The 22,136-nt window shown below is 36.9% G+C and overlaps 1 long non-coding RNA gene across 1 annotated transcript; it reads left to right on the forward strand.

The window, feature by feature from the left end:
• Nucleotides 1-5,819: 5,819 nt before the first annotated feature.
• On the forward strand, nt 5,820-10,165 carry LOC107784692 (uncharacterized). Its single transcript, XR_012702225.1, has 2 exons — nt 5,820-6,326; nt 9,881-10,165. It is a non-coding gene; the product is annotated as an uncharacterized LOC107784692 (long non-coding RNA).
• The last annotated feature ends 11,971 nt before the right edge of the window (nt 10,166-22,136 follow it).

Raw genomic sequence — 22,136 nt, forward strand, 5'->3', positions numbered from 1 at the left:
TATTATTCGAATTCAAACTTACGTACATAATGAACTGAAATCTCTTCTATTTATAGAAGAAAGGAAGTTGTTGTGTAAACTGCTACTATACTAGATATGGATAATCTTCCACTGAGAGCAATATTTATCCATAACGGAGTACTGAAAGGATAAGCTTATTATACCCGATATGGATAATCTTCTACCGGGGGTAATGTTTATCCATAACTGGGTACTGAAAGGATAAGCTTATTATACCCGGTATGGATAATCTTCTACCGGGGATAATATTTATCCATAACTGGGTACTGAAAGGATAAGCTTATTATACCCGGTATGGATAATCTTCTACCGGGGGTAATGTTTATCCATAACTAGGTACTGAAAGGATAAGCTTATTATACCCGGTATGGATAATCTTCTACCGGGGGTAATGTTTATCCATAACCGGGTATCGAAGTGATAAGCTTCTTCAGGAAGCTTATTTCCAATAGAGTACTTAAATAGATAAACATATTTACGGTGGAGTCCCATATGGATAAGCTTCTTCAGGAAGCTTATTTACAACGGAGTACTAAATGAACATCCATAATATAATATATTTATAACACTCCCCCTTGGATGTTCATTAAAAGATAATGTGCCTCATTAAAACCTTACTAGGAAAAACCACGTGGGAAAAAATCCTAGTGAAGGAAAAAGAGTACACATATTTAGTAATACGCATTGCTGGCTGCCTCATTAAAAACCTTATAAGGAAAACCCTGTGGGAAAAACCTTAGTAAGGGAAAAAGAGTACATCGCGCATTTTACTCCCCCTGAAGAAAACCTTATTTCAAATATTTGAGTCTCCGCATTCCAATCTTGTATACCATATTCTCAAAAATTGATGTTGGTAAAGACAATCTGTTGGATTGTCACTTGAACTAATTTGATGCACATCAATGTCACAATTTTCCTGAAGATCATGTATGTAGAATAATTCTGGTGAAATGTTCTTCGTTCTATCTCCTTTTATAAATCCTCCCTTTAATAGTGCTATGCATGAAACATTGTCTCCGTATAATATTGTGAGTCTTTTATCACATTCCAACTCACATGTTTCTCGAATAAATCACTGATCTTAATCATGTGCACTCCCTGCTTGCCGGTTTGAAATCGAGCTTTATGGGTATTGGATAAATAACCTGCATCTGCATTACCAATACGATCTGCACCACTTTTGTTAGCATTAGCAAGATAAATAAGTGCACCATCTACACCGAGATAGAGTATTTCAAGACCAAGGAGCTCCTCATCCTCTTCTAGAGGCTGGAACGGATCCTTATTCACTTCAAGTGATTGAATATTTATTGGTGTACTTAATGGGTACACTTTGTCCATGTAAAAGTATTTTTAAGACCCTCTTGGAGCTCTTCCGGAGTTCCAATAAGATTTATGTCACCAACATAAACAACAAGTGTAACAAATTTTGATGACATTTTCTTTATAAAAATACATGGACAAATAACATAATTTATGTAACTTTCTTTCAGCAAATATTTACTGAGGCGATTATACCACACGCGCACAGATTGCTTTAAACCGTACAAAGATCTTTATAATTTTATCGAGTACATTTCTCAAGACTTTGAATTATATGCTTCGGGCATTTTCAATCCTTCAAGGATCTTCATATAGATTTAGCCAAATAAGTCATATAGGTTAAGACTTGTATCTAAATGGTATGACATCTTCAAGTGTCTGGACTGCTAGTCCGATCCTCACAATCTTTTACAATATTGTGCACTATATTGTATTAAATATATCGTCGACGATCATTTTGTGTCAGTTCCAAAGCGACATAACTTGTGGAGATCTCATCACTTTCTTTATTTTCAGGTACCTGAACTTTTTCGGGAGTTTCATGAAATGTTATGTCGTGGGCTCTTCTAGAGCTTATTTCCTCCTCATTATGATCATTTTGATCATTAGCTCCTACTATTTTTCAAGGATTGTTACCTTTGGAACCGATTGGTCTACCACGCTTCATGCGTACAATAAACTCTATCCTTCAGGGACTTTAATTTTAATAGGAGCATTTGCAGCTGAAATATGATATTTAATTTTGGATCAGCAAATGCTTCTGGCATTCGACTTGAATTATCTTCTAAGTGAGAATCATGATAATTCGATTCATATAGCATATTTTTCAAATGTTTATTCCATCCCCCAAATGTTATAAAAACTAACATATATCCTCAATCATCTTTGAGAAACATATCTTTGTGTATTATGGTAGATAAATTAATCATATACCACGCAACAAAAGATAGTAAAAATATTTGGTTTCTGATCTTAAACCAATTGTGAAGGGAGGACTTATCATATATTGTTGATCTGATGCATACAAGTGCTGCTATATGCAATTTAGAAAATCTTAGACCAACACATGAAGCTTTGTTCTCATAAGCAATGGTTTAGCCATTAATAGGAGATATTCAATGCTAAACCAGCTTGGATATAAACTAGCATTATCAAGATGAACTGTCTTGATTTAATAATCTGAAAATTATGCTCTTAATCGAGAAAAGCAATTTCAAATGCCAAACTGCAGGTTGACAATAATTACACATGTAACCATCTCATATATGCACCTATAAGTGGTTCACATGATAGGTGAACGGGCCCATATTCACCTTTTATATATTTCAGAATCAGGGGTCTTAGTCCCAACTTTAGCTGGTATAATCAATTCATTATGAGAACAAGCAACACATGAGAATTCTTGAAGAATCTTCTAGTTCTTTAGTATATGCTTATCTGAATTCTCAAATAGCTTATTTAAAAATGGCAAATGAAAACTTCAAGTTTATCATGTCATGTGCTATCTCTTAGTAAACTTCTGGTTTACTATGACATAAACTTTTGCTTTAGTAAACTTCTAGTTTACTGTGATACATGATATAGTACAAATTAAAGAATAAGGCAGGTAACTTCTCACATACATATTATTTTACCCCCTATGATTGTGGAAACATGAAGATTATCAATCTTCCAATCATTTGTAGTCTCAATATGATAGTCATTTGTATTAGTAAACTTCAGGTTTACTACAACATATGTTTTGACCATAATCATATAATATGAATGACATATCTGTATATAAGCTCTTCGAGAGCCTTCATTTATTAGCCACAATCTAATATTTATCTGGCACTACTGGTGTCATGTATTCTTTAGGCAAACATTTAGCTCTTCAGGAGTTGTTGATACATTTTGTACTATCAAATATTGCTCAGATACTGCTGGTGTCATGAGAGAAAATCACAATCAAATAAACAATGTAAAACAATTGTTTAAGCACACGAAAACTCCTCTTCATAATATTTTTCCACTTCAGGAGGCAATTTCAATTGTGTTACTTCTTCAGGAGCAAATTTAAAATACGAAATATTGAGTATATATTCTTTCAATTATATTAACTCTTCTGGAGGTGAATTGTAATGTATTCACATCAAGATCGCGTTCATATTTACCCGACTTATTAGTATTGTCACATTTACTTCAGGGAATGGATTAATATTATCAAAAGTTCTCATCCTTCAGGAAATCGAACATAATTATCTGAATGCGCATTAATCACATCAAATTGTGATGCCTCAACCTCTTTTAAAATATTTACTATTTCAGGAGCAAATCGAGACGTGCATTTAATATAGAGAATATTTAGGTAGCTTATCTTCAATTGTAACCATAAAACGCCTAAATTATCACTTCTGGTGATCATATGCATATACCACTTCTGGTAGTTAACAAAATATAATTACAATGAGATATACGAAATATAACCACTTCTTGTGGTTGTATATTTCTTGCAAACTCTGCTAGAGTTTAAGTTGATCTAATAATGTTATCCATATTCTTCAAAATGACATAAACAAGATATATTATAGTAAACATCATTATCAAATCATAATTTTTCTTTACGTACAACAATTACATAACCATACTATCTATTACAAATAACAAAAATTAAAATATTTACATTTCTACAGATTCACCACCGATTACATGGCTTATTTCTCCTTCTGGGAGTGCAAGGTAATCAGTTACATCCAAATGCATGAAGTCTAAATTATCTTCAGAAATAAAATTTGCTTCAACATTTTTCTCTGTCTTCTTTAGGGAGGCTTGATAAAGCTCAACCAGGTGCTTTGGCGTACGACATGTACATGACCAGTGCCCTTTTTCTCCACATCTATAGCATGCATTTTCTGCATTTGGTGCTTGCACCACTTCATGCTTTTGTTCCTTCCTTTTCCACTGATGGTGGTTAGGAGTGTTCTTTGGTGCATTATTATTACCATGATTAGAGTTTCTTTCCCGACCACGACCATGACCACGACTGGGGCCACGACCTTTTCCACATTTAGCCTGGTGGAAGTTTGTCTCATTCACTTCAGGGAATGGACAAGAACCAGTAGGTCGGCTTTCATGATTTTTCATTAATAGCCCATTATGTTGCTCGGCTATAAGAAGATGTGAGATAAGTTCAGAATACTTTTTAAATCCCATCTCTCGATATTGCTGCTGCAGGAGCATATTCGAGGTATGAAAAGTGGTGAAAGTTTTCTCCAACATATCATGATCAGTAATATTATACTTAAATTGGGAAATAATTCTGAACATAGCAGAATTATACTCATTAATAGATTTAAAATCTTGTAGCCTTAGATGAGTCCAATTATATCGTGCCTGTGGAAGAACGACCATCTTCAGGTGGTCATATCTATCATTCAAATTATTCCACAGTAAGATATTCCATTTTCAGGCCCTCATCAAGGTGATGGCGTAGGAATACCATTGCTTTGGCACGGTCTTGGTTTGATGCCTGATTTTTGTCTTTGATGGTGTCTGCCAGACCCATCGCATCAAGATGAATTTCAGCATTAAGCACCCAAGGCATGTAGCTTTTGCCCGATATATCCAGGGCTACAAATTCAAGTTTAGAAAGATTTGACATTATCTAGGAAAAGAAAGTTCTTACCTCAGATACTTTCAAAATATTTGCTCGAGATGGCAGAGTCTCGTGCCGATAACATGTTATAAAATAAAGATTATAAAGTAAAGACAAGTATAGAGAGAAACTGATATATTATTCGAATTCAAAGTTATGTACATAATGAACTGAAATCTCTTCTATTTATAGAAGAACGGAAGCTGTTGTGTAAGCTGTTACTATACCAGATATGGATAGTCTTCTACTGAGAGCAATGTTTATCCATAACGGAGTACTGAAATGATAAGCTTATCATACCCGATATGGATAATCTTCTACCGGGGTAATGTTTATCCATAAATGGGTACTGAAAGGATAAACTTATTATACCCGATATGGATAATCTTCTGTTGGGGATAATATTTATCCATAACTGGGTACTGAAAGGATAAGTTTGTTATACCCGGTATGGATAATCTTCTACCGGGGTAATGTTTATCCATAACTGGGTACTGAAAGGATAAGCTTATTATACCCGGTATGGATAATCTTCTACCGGGGATAATGTTTATCCATAACCAGGTATCGAAGTGATAAGCTTTTTCAGGAAGCTTATTTCCAATAGAGTACTTAAATAGATAAACATATTTTCGGTGGAGTCCCATATAGATAAACTTTTTCAGAAAACTTATTTACAACGAATTACTAAATGAATATCCATAATATAATATATTTATAACACCAGTAATATTTTTACCGGTTACTGCTACTCCTCGGAATTATTTTATACTAACTTTCAAAAATGAGTGAAACGCCCCTCAAGTTTTATGTAACCACAAATTTGAATTCCCATTTCCTCAGACAAAATCAATAGTGGAAGAGAAATACACGAGGAGAGAGAAGGCGGATTGCAATGGTGAAAGATCTGAGCAACGATCAAATATCCTCCATGAAGGAGGCTTTCACTCTCTTTGACACCGACGGCGACGGCAAAATCGCTCCATCGGAGCTAGGGATCCTCATGAGATCACTCGGTGGTAACCCGACCCAAGCCCAACTCAAATCAATAATCGCCGAGGAAAAACTCACCACGCCGTTCGATTTCAACCGATTTTTAGACCTCATGTCAAAACACCTCAAACCGGAGCCATTTGATCGCCAATTGCGCGACGCGTTCAAGGTCCTTGATAAAGACGGCACTGGTTTCGTCGTCGTTTCGGATCTAAAGCATATTTTAACGAGTATTGGGGAGAAGCTTGAGCCTGCGGAATTTGATGAGTGGATCCGAGAAGTTGTTGTTGGATCCGATGGGAAGATCCGGTATGAGGATTTCATTGCTAGGATGGTTGCCAAGTGATTTTTGCATGTGAGTCCTTCTATCTTTTAGCATTTGATGAAAACCCCCCGGAAAGTTTTTGTTTAAGCTTGGTATTCATGTTGTTTGCGTGGGTTATGTATTACAGTTTGTGTAAATTCAACAATTATAGTGCTCGTTAAGGTTCGTGCTTCACGTTGTTGTATCTGAAGAAATACAAAACATAATAATGATATCTTCGATGATTAGAATCGATGTTATATTCGCATAATTAAGACCTTTGTTGTTGTGTTGGTACCTACTCCGCACTTTCATATCCGGAAAGCAAAAAGATAGAGGAAATAAGTGTTACCGTACTTGTGCTGGCTAGAGGATGCATGTACTTGGTAGAATAGTCTAGAAGCACACAAGCTAGCTCCGAGACTACCCGTATCCTGAAAGAAAAAAAAAAAAAAACTCCCCTTTTTTCTCCTATATCCATCTTTCCCCTTATAGGATTGCTTGTCAATGGCCACTTGTTTAGTATTAATATTTCATGTTGAAACATATTTTGTGTCAAAAATCTTTGGCAGCCAAAGTTAGTAGTTGATTGCTTAAGTATGGAGCCAAACTTATTAGTTAATTCCTTAAGTATTCCTTTCTAATATTGGGCATTGTTTAAAATGAAAGAGGTGGATAGATGGGTGATTTTGGGATAGCCTTGTGCACTTAGAGCGAATGAGAATTTGGCTAACTTTTAATGATAAGCATCAATTTGGATCTCTCGAGGTTATGCATTTTAGTCAAGTTGGAAAATGGAGAGATGAGCTTCATCTTAAGAGTTGCATCGTTATCTTTCTGCTCATGTGATGTTGTGAAATGAAGCTAGAATGACGTTCTCCTTAATACATATGCAGCTTCTTTTGTTGTGCGTGAACATTAAGAGAACAACTTTAGATAGTATGCATCTGTTTTTTTTTTTTTTTTTAAAGTTTTACATATTAGTGAAGAGGGAAAAGTTAGCATGTGAGGAGGCTTCATCCTATGAGCTGCATGGTTGTCCTGCAACTCATGTGTCTTAGTTATATGAAGCTAGAGTGACGTTCTCCTTGATACATTTGCAATTTAATATGTTGTATGTGGACGTTAAGGGAACTACAACTTTTTTTTTAAAAAAAGAAGAAGAACAATAACTTTAAATGGCATCTACTTGAATCTTTTAAGGTTATGCATTTTAGTAAAGAGGGAATATGGTGAATGTTGAAGCTTCACTTGTGAGTTGCATGGTTCTCCATAGTATTTTTGCAAGTTCATTTTTTACTTGTGAATGCTAAGGAAACGTCAAGAGTGCAACCTACTTGCGATGCACTTTACTGCCACAGGTTTTAGAGGTCTTTGGTCTTCCAGATCAGTAACTTCAAAGGAAATCATAATACTAGTTTCTGTTGCACAGTGAAGTGGAGATTCTTAGAAGATGGAAAGAATTGTGTCTTGTTCAGCATCTCTCTGTTTTCCTTCTGGAACTAGTGATTTCTTTTAGATCTGTATCTAGGATTTGGAGCAAAATGGTAGCACTTGGTTGATTGAACTAGAACATGGATTTGAAGTGACAGTAAAGGTGCAAGGCTTTATTTTTTCGGACTTTGTTAGCTCTCTGATCCTAGCATAGCTTATTTTTTTTTCTATTAACAGATTTAACAGTCATCTCTCTTTGTAACCTTTGTTCCCTTATGCATCTTCTTGATACCCTTTTAATGATAACACCTTACTTCATTAGACAAAAAGGGCACAAGGCTTGTGCCCCTTTGTATGGTGGAATGGTTTTCTCTTATGGTGGAATGATTTTGATTTTGGTGAGTTAGAGAAGGTGTATCTATATGGGTCTTGCAAGATAGTAGCTGATCAGGTTTAGGTTGAAGAGGCTCATAAGTTTTCTGATATAACTTCCTTTTGATATGCCATAAATTTTAAAAAACATCAAAGATGGTCTTGCTTGGGAAGTTTTTAGTTTATTATGAAGAGATTCACACCTCTAGGTGCATAGACTTCTTGATATTTTCAGGAGAGCAGAATGGTTAAATTTGAGGGTTTCTACATTCAATGGAGAGAGGGGGGTGGGGGTGGGGGGTGGGGGGGTGGGGGGGAGCTACCTGATACAGGTTAGGGAAGGAGAGAATTTGAGAAAGTGTTTTTCTCTAAATATGTATGTATCCTCGGTAGTAGGCTGAGACTCTGAGAGAGTAAATATGATACTTGAGTTGGTTTTTCCAATGAAACTAAATGCGAATCTAGAGGTTGTTGGTGAACTTACAATCCTTTGGTCTTGTTTTATTAAGTCACAACCTTATCAATTTTTTTTAATCAAGTAACAACCGTGAGAAGTAACTCATTTAAGTGATTAATAATCGGCTTGCTAACCACTCACTGGGGTTGGGCGCATTAATGATGTTTGGTTTAGCTTTGATGAGTCGAAAAAATGCATTTGAAATAACAAAAATATAAGAAGTAGGGATAAGGATCAAAACTGAAATTAGAAGGACATAACCACTGTTCTGTACTTCTGTATAAGATCCCTTAAATTGCACTTTTAAAAAGAAAAGTTATTAGAGGCTCTATGATTGGCCAATTGAGTTACACGTAAACACTATTGGTAATCCTTTATAATTTGCATAGATTATAGTCGAGGTGCTCACAAGTTAGTCCGAACTCCACAATAAAACAAACTGTATAGATTATACTCAAGTCAAATATAACTTTTAAGCACATAAAAGTATGTTCTAGTGGTCGATGAAGTGGGATGAAAACCACGGTATACTAGGGTTCAAATCCTAGCAAAGCAGAGAATGCTTGATGATTTCGTTCCATCTGCATGCATTGGTAGCACAATTATCCGTTAGAGATAGCAAGTACCTTGCGGAATAGTCGAGGTATGATCGGACATCACCACTATAAAAAAGGTCTAAGATAAAATGTAAGACATACAACTAATTACATAGTTATAAGTTATAACTGAGTAGATGCTGCCTCCAAATTGCTTAACGTAACCACCATATTTGGTGTTGGGAGGTTGGATAGGAATCATGACCTTTATTTACTGTAGCCTAATACATTTTACAATAAGAATAAACTCAAGGGGGAAAGGAAATGAGTTCTTTGCTGATGTTAAGACGCATGAGTAAGACATTAATAGTGATGGCATTTATTTGTTTGTGTTGTGTTGTCAAATCGCATTGCCATGTTTTGGAAAACCACAAGATTCATCTTGCTAGGATAAGAAATATTTTGTGGTTGAGATTATAATCCCACCTTTAATTTAGGGTATCTCCTGTAAGAGAATTGATTTTCCTCCCAGTGTGTGGGACACTTAACCATCCCTACAGGATTAAACATGGTTCAAACTATGTTCAAGTTTCAACAGTTTCCAGGAGGAGCCTAGAGAATTTTTCCCTAAAACTTGAAAAGCTTTTCAAGATCACTTGGTTAACCCTCATTGTAATATTTGCTTTCTGGTGGGTCATAATTATCACAATTTCAATTGATACAATTAATATCATATTTAATTTTGATCGCTATAAATTGAGTGAAATATTTTAACTTTGCTGATTTTGCTTATTTTTCATATGCAGGTGATTTGCATCTCAGGCTATATTATTCATAGCATGAAAGAAGAGCTGACTTTTTCCCTTTGTAGCTTAACCTTTTTATTTACATGTTTCATTGTACTCCATTAGCCATTTTCCTAATTGTTGATTTTACTGTTTTCTTCCCTTGCACTATCAACCATTAGCCATTAGCCATTTGCTTCTTGCTCATTATTAAAATGCTAGACTTCAGCCATGATCAGTTATGTGTTTATTGATGCAGCAATCTACTTGTAACATTAAGAAAAAAGAATATCTGTTTGAGACTAATCATCCCTTGTTTGTGGTTGTACGCTTTATCCACTCGTTTTTTGACAAAAAGAGCTCTCCTACTTGCGAAAAAATCAGTGAGTACAGAGTAATTGGGTCATTTATCTGGTGCATGATCTATCTTAACAAATAGCCAAGGTGGAGATGTTGAAACCTGGAGAATTCAGGTCCACTGAAGTCTATGCCAAAGGGTGTCAATTTGCACCAAATGGTGTTATGTAAATATGATAAGTATCTTATTACTACTTGAACAAAAACAAAACTGTCGGAATAGGAATCTCAATTCTGGATATATACTATATATAGTTGACTCGCAAGCAATTCAATCTGTCAAATACAAGTTTTATCATATATTATTCTCAGTTTACGTACTGGATGACTCCTAAAATTTTATCGTGCTCAATATACAACAATCCAAGCCCAGTTCCCGGGCATATTGGAGGGGCAAGTGCACAAGCAGCAAATTCGTGACCCCAAATTAAAGAATAACCGAAATTTATGAACTTATTAAAGTTTAATCACCTTAGAATCGATTTTAGACTCACGAGATTGAAGTTGAAAATCCCGAATCTAAAGTTGAAGACTGTCACGCCTAACTTCAAATCTAAATGTCTGAAGTTGACATATTACATGTACAGTCCGAACTTTAGACATTTAGGTATAAAATTTGATGTGACAATCCCCAACGGCAGACGTGTATTTATGAAGTTTGAAACTTCAAGATCAAATGTCTAAGGTTGAGAACTCTTCACATCCTACAAAAAATACAAATAGGAAAGATCGTAGCCAAATTTGGTCGATAACGATTTGTTAGCAATTACTTTCTAATTAACATCAAGTCATCAAGGATGTTCAAGTTTAACTAAGTGGTACAGAAGCGATGATAATAGACTACTTTTCAGAAAGGTGCTTATGTAATATAAGGAAGTTCGAGAATACTACTGAACTAAACTCGTGTTTTGGGGGCAAATTAAGAAAAGAGAAGTTTTATATTAATGGGCAATGCCTTATCGAGCAATCGTTCATGGTATGACGTGAGACATAGTTGTTTACCCGTAAGATGGTACAATTGAATTTATAGCGTGGTTTATAGACAAGCAAATCGATTTGATCCAAAAATGATAAAGAAATAGAAAAAAGTAAGACTAACGAACTGAAATTAAAGAAGATAACAAGCCTGGCTCCAAACTCGATCTTTCAGAGAGCAGAAAATAAAAGCCCTGATAAAGCGAAGATAAAACTATTTAGATTGAGCGTAAAATAAAAAAATAAAGCTTTGTATGCCGAATGTCTCCTATGTTACAATAGTTATTAACCCTCCTATTTATAGCCCTATCGAGGGAAACAAGATCCCCAAATCATGTTTCTTCTTGAATGAGAATAAAAGTGTCACTGATGGGTGCATAACGACTGGCTTTGAATGTAAACATTCTCTGTAACGGCTACTCATTAAATGCTTTCCGATGTCAAACCTTTGAATCTCTATTATCGGTTATGCTTCTATCGAAATTTGACCTGCACCGGCTACATACTTCGCACCCGGTGTCAGTTATCTTCTAACTCATCTTTTGCATGTCTTCGGTTCCACGTGTCATCTCATCATTCGATCACCTGTTGTCAACCAATTACACCCCATAGATAGTCCCCCTACTTTCTGGTAGCGCAATTCGGTGTTATCGAGAAGTAGATAAGAATTCTTTTCTTGGAGGAAAAGTTCCTGAACGGTCTCTGACATTTGAAGGAATGCACGTCTTCTCGCATATAATACCTCGAACACGTGTTGCCCCGTGATTCAACATGTATTTTTGCCTATTCTCGAGGTAATTATGACCACGATTTTTGCCGTTTATAACTTCTCTGCTACTCAAATTTTTTTACTTCTTTACTTTTACTACTTTCACAAGCCTTTATCCATCTCTGAATTGGCATAGAACTTATCTAAAACTTTCAACTTTCTCGGCAGGAACTTATTCACTGACATTTTACCATCATGTTTTCTTACACTACTATCTTCGGAAGCACTAGTCTTCTCTTCGGTGGAGGCCGAAAGAAAAACAAGAACAAGGAGGTTGACGCTGAGTCTAAGCCTCCAACTGTTAACACCATCATACCATTGCATCTCAGCACCGCATCCGGTCTCCAAGAACAAATCGCATCTGCAAATTCCCAAAGCAGCATGTTTTGGCCAGTTAGAGCTGTCAATATGGGCTGGGCCGGGCTAGCCCAGCCCAGCCCACGTGGGCTTTAGCAATTGACGGGCTGGGCTAGCCCACCATTTTGATGGGCCTTATAATGGTCAGCCCACCCCAGCCCTATGTGGGCCGCAGGCCCCCACGGGCCGGCCCATCATTTTTAAAAATATAATTTTATATTTTTTCTTTAAGTTCTGACCTAAAAAAAGATAATTATTTGAAAGTTAAAAAATATCTTATTGGAAAAAATTCGCAAAACTTAATAACTTTTTATATTGTTCCAATATATCACAATAAATACTAAAAAAAGTAAAAGAAAAGACTATATTTCATTCACTAAAAGTCAAAACTTAAAACAAACTATTCAAGAGAACGTTCATGATGCTTATGATATCCAACACATCATCTTCATCAAACACATTTGAATCCATTTGTGACAAGGTTGTCTTAACATCTTCACTTTCATCTACAATTCATATGCAATATTAATTAGTTAAATATTAAAAATAATCAAATTTTTAAAATTAATAATATTTAAATTCACATAAAAAAATATTACCAGTTTGAGTTCGGGAAAACCTGTGCAGCCAATTTCAAGTAGTAACAAGTGTTTGGACATTTTCATAATAAATGCAACTTCTGTACTTTGTAAGAACACACCACCAATGCTAAATGTTGATTCCGATGGTACAATGGTAATAAGAATGCTAAGTACATCACGCACCATCATTGAAAGATCGGGATATTTTTTAGAATGGTCCTTCCAATACATGACAGCATTGTCTCTTGAAACTTCTCAAGATCAAGTTTTGGTTCCTCTTAGTAAAGATCCAATTCTGACTTTCCATCTCTAAAGGCAGTATACTTTTTATTTTTTATATATTTTAAATAAATATTTTGTTAGGCCCACGGGTCGGCCCGACCCAGCCTCAGTCAAGCTTCACGGGCCACGGGCTTACTCGGTCGGGCATAAAAGCCTTATTTTTAAACGGGCTCCAAAAATTCTAGCCCAGCCCTGCTAAATCACGGGTTGGGCTGGGCTGGCCCAACGGGCCAAGCCCATATTGACGGCTCTATGGCCAGTTCATAGATAACCCTCCTCTATTTGACCCTTTAGTACCCCTATAGTGAAGGAGGACTGCAACTGTTCCAATGTTGAAAACTCGAAATCCATGCCCTAGATGAGGTAGAACGAGTTACCTACTCCAGAGAGGGTTTTATGTATGTCTATGCATATTCCTTTACGTTAGGTCCCTTTTACTTGGGGTCGAGTGAAGGACTTGACCCAATAATGCTGAAATTTTGCCACTGGTACCAGATCTGCTTGGCACAAGTAGGCCCATCGATATGGTGTACGGTAGCCTGCCTCCGTTAATTGTGCACTGAGACGGGGAAAATCTTAACTCTCGCACATATGATGTATCTCTACTCTCCTAAGATTTTCCACAAGGGAGTGTTAAGCTTTATCGAGCGTGGTCATCGCGTCCTTCTCTCCAGCGTAGAGGACGACAACGACCGCGAATAGATGGAACGGTTTGTTGTTATTGCTATACGGGGACATCATCCCAACCACAACTCCAGCTTTCCCTGAGTTGTGGAATCTTTTTCGTAAGTCTTCGTTATTCATTTCCTTTCTTCGTAAAAAAATAATTTCTTGTTTTACTAATTTCTTTTTAATTTTCTTCATTTTAGCTACCTGTTGGGAACTACCACGGGTTCACGGTCTGGACCGATGGGTTCATAAAATTCTGGATATCACAACTCCAGAATCCCGTCTGTGGAAAGAAATGGCTCCCAAATACGGGTGGAGAGCTAAGAACCACGGTAAGCAAAATTCCTTTTTTTTATCTCAGTAGTTTAAGAGTAATTTACTTAATCATCTTTTTGCTTGTATAGGGATTTCGAGGGGTTCTGTTGTGTGCCCCGATGTCGATGTTCTCGATGACCCTGAGGAGGCCAGGAAAGTGTTGTAGGATGCCCTCAAGCGAAGCAGGGCTCATGGATCTACCCGAGCCTCCAATGAGGGTGCCTACTCTCGGAGTCCCCAGTCCAAGAATAAGAAGTCGAAGAGGAGATGTTCCTCCTGTTGAAATGTGAAAATAATAAACTTGTTTTTCATTTGTTCACATTAGTTCATGAACTAGAATATTAAGTTAGTACACGTATTAGAGTATGAACACATTGATGTACTTTGAAAAATACAATATCTAGTAGTGTCATCCATGTACCTTGAAAGATGTGAGGTATGGACTTAGTTATTATATTTACATGTATTGTTGGCTAGATACATGAAAGGTTTTTCCTATAAATAACCATGTATTCCTAGCCATTTGGAGCAAGTCAAGTTAATAGAAATCATCCTTTTCGCCACTTTCTTCTTTGTGAGTTTTGAGTGTGCTTTTGTTTTGTCTTGCTCTCCCAAATTTTCTAACATTGTGGTATTAGAGGTGGTGTGTTTGAGAGACAACCAAACTTGGAGATAAAATGACAAATAGTAATGGAACTCCATTTCAAGTTCCTATGCTTACAAAAGAGAACTATAGAAATTGATGTAACCGGATGAATGCCTTGCTTGGTGCCTATGATGTTTGGAAACCGGTGGAAGTTGGAGGTGATGAAGTGGAAGATGATGCCACTTTTAAAAAGAAAGATCAAAAGGCTCTCACTCTCATCCATCAAAGTTTGGATAACAAGATGTTTGAGACGGTTGCAAATGCAACCACCTCAAAGCAAGCATGTGAGATTCTTCAAACTTCCTTTAAAGGTTTGGATAAAGTGAAAAAAATTCATCTCCAAACCTTAAGAGGAGAGTTTGAATCATTGCATATGAAGGAATCCGAATCCGTTTCAGATTATATTTCAAGAGTTTTTGCTATTGTCAATCAAGTGAAGAGATATGGTGAAGACTTGAGTGATGATAGAGTCGTTGCAAACATACTACGATCCCTTGATTCAAAATTTAATTATATTGTTGTGGATATTGAAGAATCCAAAGATAGATACCATGACCATTGAAGAACTCAAGGGTTCTTTACAAGAACATGAAGAAAAGTTGAAGAAACCAAAAGAGAATCAGTTGAACAAGCGTTGCAAGCAAAACTTTTTTTCAAGAAGAAAGATGAAAGGCGTAACTTGCAACAAAGAGGTCGTGGACGTGGACAAGGTTGTGGTGGAAAAGGAAGAGATGGTAGCCAACCACCACATAAAGAAAATAGGAGCCAAGACTCTAATCAAGGAAGAGGTAGAGGATGGAGGAAATATCAAGGAAAGTATGATAAGTCTAATATTGAATATTATACTTGTCATGAATTTGGTCATTTTTTCTGGGAATGTAAAATAATATGGAAGAAAAAAATAATTTTGTGGAGAGAAAAAATGAAGATGGAGATGGTATTTTAATTCTCGTTTGCAAAAGAGAAGAAAGTATAGAGAGAAATCAATGGTACCTTGACTCCGGTGCAAATAGCAATATTTGTGGAAAAAAGAATTTATTTGTGGAGCTTGAAGAATTGAGTGGTGACAACATCACTTTTGGAGACTCTTCTCGGGTTAAAATCAAAGGAAAATGTACAATTTTAATTCGCTTGAAAGATGGTAATCACCAATTAATTTCTAATGTTTTGTAGGTACAGGAGATGAAAAGTAATATTTTAAGTTTGGAACAACTTTTGGAGAAAATTATGATATTCATTTAAAAGATAAAAAAATTATTCTTGAGAGATGTAAATGGGAGATTGTTAGCCAAAGTTTTATGGCTAATAATAAAATATTTATTTTGAGCCTTCAATGTGATGTTCCAAGGTATTTCTTTCATGTACCAAAGATTCATCTTGGCTTTGGCATATGAGATTTGGTCATGTGAATTTTGATAGTCTAAGATTAATTAAGAAAGAAAGCATGGTGAATGGATTGCCAACTATTAATCATCAGAGCCAACTCTGCGAAGGATGTATTTTTGGAAAGAAAGCAAGAAAAAGCTTTCCTAAAGAATATTTGACTAGAGCCGGATGCCCATTGGAGTTGATTCACATGGATGTGGGCAGGCCAATCAAGCCATCTTCACTTGGTAAAAATAATTATTTTTTACTTTTCGTTGATGATTTTTCTAGGAAAACCTGGGGTATTTTTTATGGTGAAATCAAAGGTGTTTGATACTTTAAATAAATTCAAGAGCATAGTGGAGAAACAAAGTGGCTATCAAGTTAAGTTATTGTGGTCCGATAATGGTGGAGAATTCACTTCAAATGAATTCAAGGTTTTTTGTGAAAATAGTGGAATTCATCATTTTTGACTGTTCCAAGATCACCACAACAAAATGGTGCCATGGAAAGAAAGAATCGGACTATTCTCAATATGGCACAGAGTATGTTGAAGAGCAAAAATATGTCAAAGGAGTTTTGGGTTGCTTGTGCAGTGTATTTGTCAAATCAGTGTCACACCAAGAGTTTCGTGATAAAACACCTCAAGAGGCTTGGAGTGATTTCAAATCAAAAGTTACTCATTTGCAAATTTTTGAAAGCATTGCCTAGGCACATGTGCCAGATGAGAATAGGTCCAAGCTTCATGATAAAAGTGAGAGGTATATTTTTATTGGCTATGATCAAAGTTCTAAAGGTTATAAATTATATAACCCAAGAAATGGCAGGGTCAACATAAGTAGAGATGTTGAGTTTGACGAAGATAATGCTTGGGAATGGAAAACTAAAGAGCAAGATTACTCTTTTAGTCCTTTCTTAGATGAAGATGATGGTGAAGAAGTTGTGGAACAGCCTATCACACCACCTTCAACACCTTCAGCACAAGTTCAAGAAGAAGATGAGTCAAGTTTAAGTTCTTCAAGTGTAGTGCCTAAGAAAACTAAAAGTTTTTGTGAGTTGTATAAAAATACGGAAGTGGTAAGAAAAGATTTATATGATTTGACACACTTTTGTTTGTTGGTGGATAGTGAGTCTTTAACATATGAAGATGCTGCACAAATGCCAAATGGAGAGATGCCATAGATGAAGAAATCAAGGCAATCAAGAAGAATGATACTTGGAAATTAGCCAAACTTCCAAAAGGCAAAAGCACCATTGGTGTCAAATGGGTGTACAAGTTAAAGAAAAATTTCAAGGCTCTAAATCAATGGAAAATTCATCAAATGTATGTGAAGTCGGCTTTCTTGAATGGTGTTTTGGAGGAAGAGGTTTATATTGATCAACCTTTGGGCTACAAGGTTGAAGGACATGAAAATAAAGTTATGGATCTTGAGCACGTGAAGTCACAAGACCGAATTGCGGATATTTTCATCAAGCCATTGAATATTGAGCTTTTTCAAAAGCTAAGGAAGGCTATTGGAGTGATGAAACAAGTTTAAGGGGGATGTTGAAATGTGAAAATAATAAACTTATTTTTCATTTATTCATATTTGTTTACATTAGTTCATGAACTAGAATATTAAGTTCGTACATGTATTAGAGTATGAACACATTGATGTACTTTGGAAAACACAATGTCTAGTAGTATCATCCATGTACCTTGAAAGATGTGAGGTCTGGACTTAGTTATTATGTTTACATATAGTGTAGGCTAGATACATGAAAGATTTCTCCTATAAATATCCATATATTCCTAGCCATTTAGAGCAAGTCAAGTTGAATAGAAATCATCCTTTCCTCTACTTTCTTATTTGTGAGTTTTGAGTGTTCTTATGTGTTGTCTTGCTCTTCCAAATTTTCTAACACCTCCTCGGTAGGGAATCAAGAAAATAGAATGAATAAAATACTAATCGAGACAACCACATTGATCCTTGATGACAAAGGGGAAGCCAGTAATGAAGAGGCTTCCCTTCAAAGGAGAAAAGAATCTTCATCGGCTCAATCGGATGCTTAGCCGGGGGAGCTCCAAAATCATTTGTCATAGGAAATTCAGGCGCTTTGGGGGGAGATGAGTTTAGTTGAAAATGTTGATTCTTGTTTTTCGATTTCTGCCAATGCTCTCGGTTTGAGGAGCTCGGCTCCTGACCTCTCTCTGTCACCGACTCCTGAGCTGGCCACAAATGCCTCCCCCTTCATACCAGCTGCCTCTTCGCCATTCACACCAACAACTTCTTACCCATCAACAACGGCTATTCCTTCGCCACCAACACCAACTGCATCTCCTTCACCGACATCAGTTGAACAAGCGGGGGATTTTTCTCATCCACAGTCTCCTGACCAAGGAAACTTGGGGAACACTTATACGATACCTTCCCAAGATCCTCAAGGAAGGCGAAGCGCCACCCTTTTGGTTTCGAAGGAGTGCCGTGTTCTCTCCAAGTCAGTGGAGCTTGCCAATTATATGAAGCCGCTGGCTTCAGCGAAGGATTGGAAAAAGATGGGCTCCTTTTCTGGGGAGTGCCTGATAAACAATAGCATGCATTGTTCGGCGCAGACATCCTTCTAACTTTCTCATATCTTCTTTTCCACTTATATGTTGCAACGACAACCTTAAGTCTAACTTTTTAGGCTAACCTCCTTGCTTTTAAGGGCCTGCAAAGGTTGTTCCTGGATAAACAAGGACTTGCTTTCGAGCGGGATCAACTTTTGGCTGAAAGGAATAAGCTTACCAAGTGCCTCCCGGTGTTGGAAGCAAACGTTACACAAATGGAAGATCTTGAGGCTCGGTTACATCAAACCGAGCAAGATAGAATGGCCCACGGCCAAGAAGCTACCCAATTGTACGAAGACCTCAAAGAGACGAAGGCTAAGTGGGTCGAACTTTAGGATGCTGTAACCGGTGTTGCCGAGTGCAACTCTATCTTCGAGGAGCAAATTAATAATTTGAAGGTGTTTACCGTGAAAATGGTAATAACAATTAAATTTGATTTAGTGGTTCTAAAAATAGGTGATCTATTTTTATGCTAGTTGTTAGGCAGTTGATGCTATGTGAAAGACTTAGAAACAAAATAAGAGCTTAAGAATGAGGTGTTAATCAAACCGAATCGCTGTCAATCGGAGCCTCGAGCTTGCCTATTCGAGGGCCTCGGGGTCGAGTTTGAAGCTCGGCTAGGAGCTATAGAAGGCGGTCGATGGTGAATAACTGTTATAAATAGATAAAAGGCGGCTCTTTATGGAAAATAATAAGCAATAAATGATGAAAAATAAATGGAACACAATAAATATGAGCAATAAATAAGGTAACGAAACCAAGAGAATATGTTAGAGAGCAGAGAGAATGTTCTTGTATATTTAGTATGGATCAACAGATCCTTACAAAATGACAAGGATTCCCTTTATATAGGAGGGGAAATCCCAACATAGTACAAATACATTAATTACAAAGACATGGGCTGGTACAGCCATTTAATGCTTTGATTCGCTTTTCCGACTAGACCACTAGACTTAGCCAGCTATATGTGCGTGCCTTGGAACCTCACCCTGATCTGCCGAGACCCTTAATTTCATTACCTCAAGTCCAGTCATTACTCATACTGTTTCTAAGTGGAACTGTAGAGAATTCTTGGAATCGATTACTAGAGACCCTCTAGATGCCATGAAATCGAGCCGTCAATTTCCACTGTATATAAATAGTCCTCGCATTTACTAGAACAAAGAGATAGGAAACGATCATAAGCCCCCACTCCGTAAGCATCGTCGCTATGATGTCAATCTATCAGAGCATTAAATGCCATACTCCAAAAGCCGCGCAACAATCGCCGGCAAACACGACTATCGAGGATTCCACGAACCGCTATTGGTTCATCCTTTCCTCTGCCCAAACGGTTCCTATAAATGCATCAACCGTTTGAAAATCCATACTTTGACAATATCTTTAAATTCTCAAGGCTAAATCCATTCCCTTTGGCACTCTTTCTTCCTCCGTTCGTGATCTTTGCCTGCTTTCTCAGAAAAGTTTTGCCACTATCATGGCTAGAACTTCCAAGATAGTTCCTTGGAAATCATCCCGAACATCCAAAGTAAAGCCCAAAGTGATACCCACCGTCGAACAATGTACTCCCATCAGGTTCGACATGATAAAGGATTTTACCATCGAAAAACCTTCATCTATACCGGGCCGGTGCAAACACGTGTCCCGATACATTAGCGTTGTGACCGACATAGAGAAGTTGAAAAATTACTATCAATGGGAGAAGGCAAAACTGGTTGAGATTCCCCATACTAACGAGAGCATAACGGAACACAAAGATGGTTTCCTTTATGTGTATACTTACCCGTTCACTCTGGGTCCGGCCGAATCTTCTAACCCCTCTTCCTTGGAGATAGATTTGGTTATTCTTGATATCTGCAACAAGTACCAAGTGACGCTCGGTCAAATCTATTCGTCTTTCTGGAGGATAGTCTGTATGCTCCGCTATTTTTCCGATAGGGTCGAGGGCAAGACCTTTACCCTCGACCATCTGATCAGATTATATAGCCCTTGATTTTATCGAGGTTTGATTAAGCTTCACCACCGGTACAAAAAATCATTTTTCTCGAGCACCGATAAGGAAAAGGACCGAGGGTGGATAAGTAGGTTCGTCTGAGTGAGGACCTCAGACATCATCCCGACAGGAAGGATGCTGTTACAACCCATATCCACATGTGTTAGTTCATGCCATATTTTAGTTAACATAAATCCAAGAAGGAATTATCTTTGAGATGATAAGAAGTCAATCCTATTTGTCTTAAGTGATACAAGAGTGTATAAGGGTGATTAACAAGTATTAGAAGTTAAATGAATCAAGGATGTTGTAACTCGTATTTTTAGGTAAATCTAGCGGTTCTTAATACACTCAAGAGGTCATATATTAAGGTATTTTAATCATATAATATCCATATCATAAGTCTTGTAGTCAAACGAGTTATGAAACAAAAGTCGACAAAAGTTGTCTCAACTTAGGTTCATAATTTTACTTAAACATTAGGTCAAATGTTTCTAATTTTTTCTCCTAATTTACTAGGAATTACGGGGCAATATACCAACAAAATTAAAGATCTATGAGTTTAGTTTCCAATGCATTAAACCATTCATCGATACGATCTCGGAGTAGAGAGATATTTGTATTTTCGCGAGACTGCGCCAAACACCTCTCTAAGGGGCCCACTAAGGCGGTTTAAGATATTTGGACCTATATAGGATGCCTCCAACCCATTTTAAGTCATTTAGTCTCACTATTTTCAGACCTTAGAACCCTAGGAACATCCTATCAAGGTTCTCTCAAGATTCAAGACCCAAAAAAGGGCAAACAACACAAATCAAGTGTCGGGAATTCCGTGGCGCTAGTAAGTCTCTTGTTCTTCTTGTTGTTGCTCATTTTTGTGTCGTTCCAGCTCGTGTGGGAGGTTGTTTTAAATAGGTTATGTTCTGTAAATACTCCATCATGTTCTTAATATCAATCCTAGGTGATTTCAAGCCTTCTAAAGTGATTCTAGTGCCAAAAAACACTAATTGATCGCTAGTTTCGCTTTTTTGTTGTTGTGGCAGCATTGGAGGGATATTTCATGGAAATTTAAGATCAAATTGGAGTTGTTATTTCTGTATAAAGGTAAGGAACCTCTTACTCTATATGTATTTAAGATTATCCAAGTTGCGGCTAAGCCATTGAAGCTAGAACTTGTGAAATATATATCGAAAGGCTTGGTAGTAATGTTATTGTTTTGTAGACTGTTTTGCGTTGCTGTTGGGCTGCGTATTTTACTACTATTTTGTGGAGTTTTGGAGGAGTAAGGGTGTGTAGAAACACCATATATATGTAGGGTTGTCGGATGATAGTTATTCGTAACATTTCCGGGTCGTTTGACACGACTACGATGGTCGTC

Source organism: Nicotiana tabacum, chromosome 18, assembly GCF_000715075.1.
Source record: "Nicotiana tabacum cultivar K326 chromosome 18, ASM71507v2, whole genome shotgun sequence".
Classification (NCBI taxonomy): Eukaryota; Viridiplantae; Streptophyta; class Magnoliopsida; order Solanales; family Solanaceae; genus Nicotiana; species Nicotiana tabacum.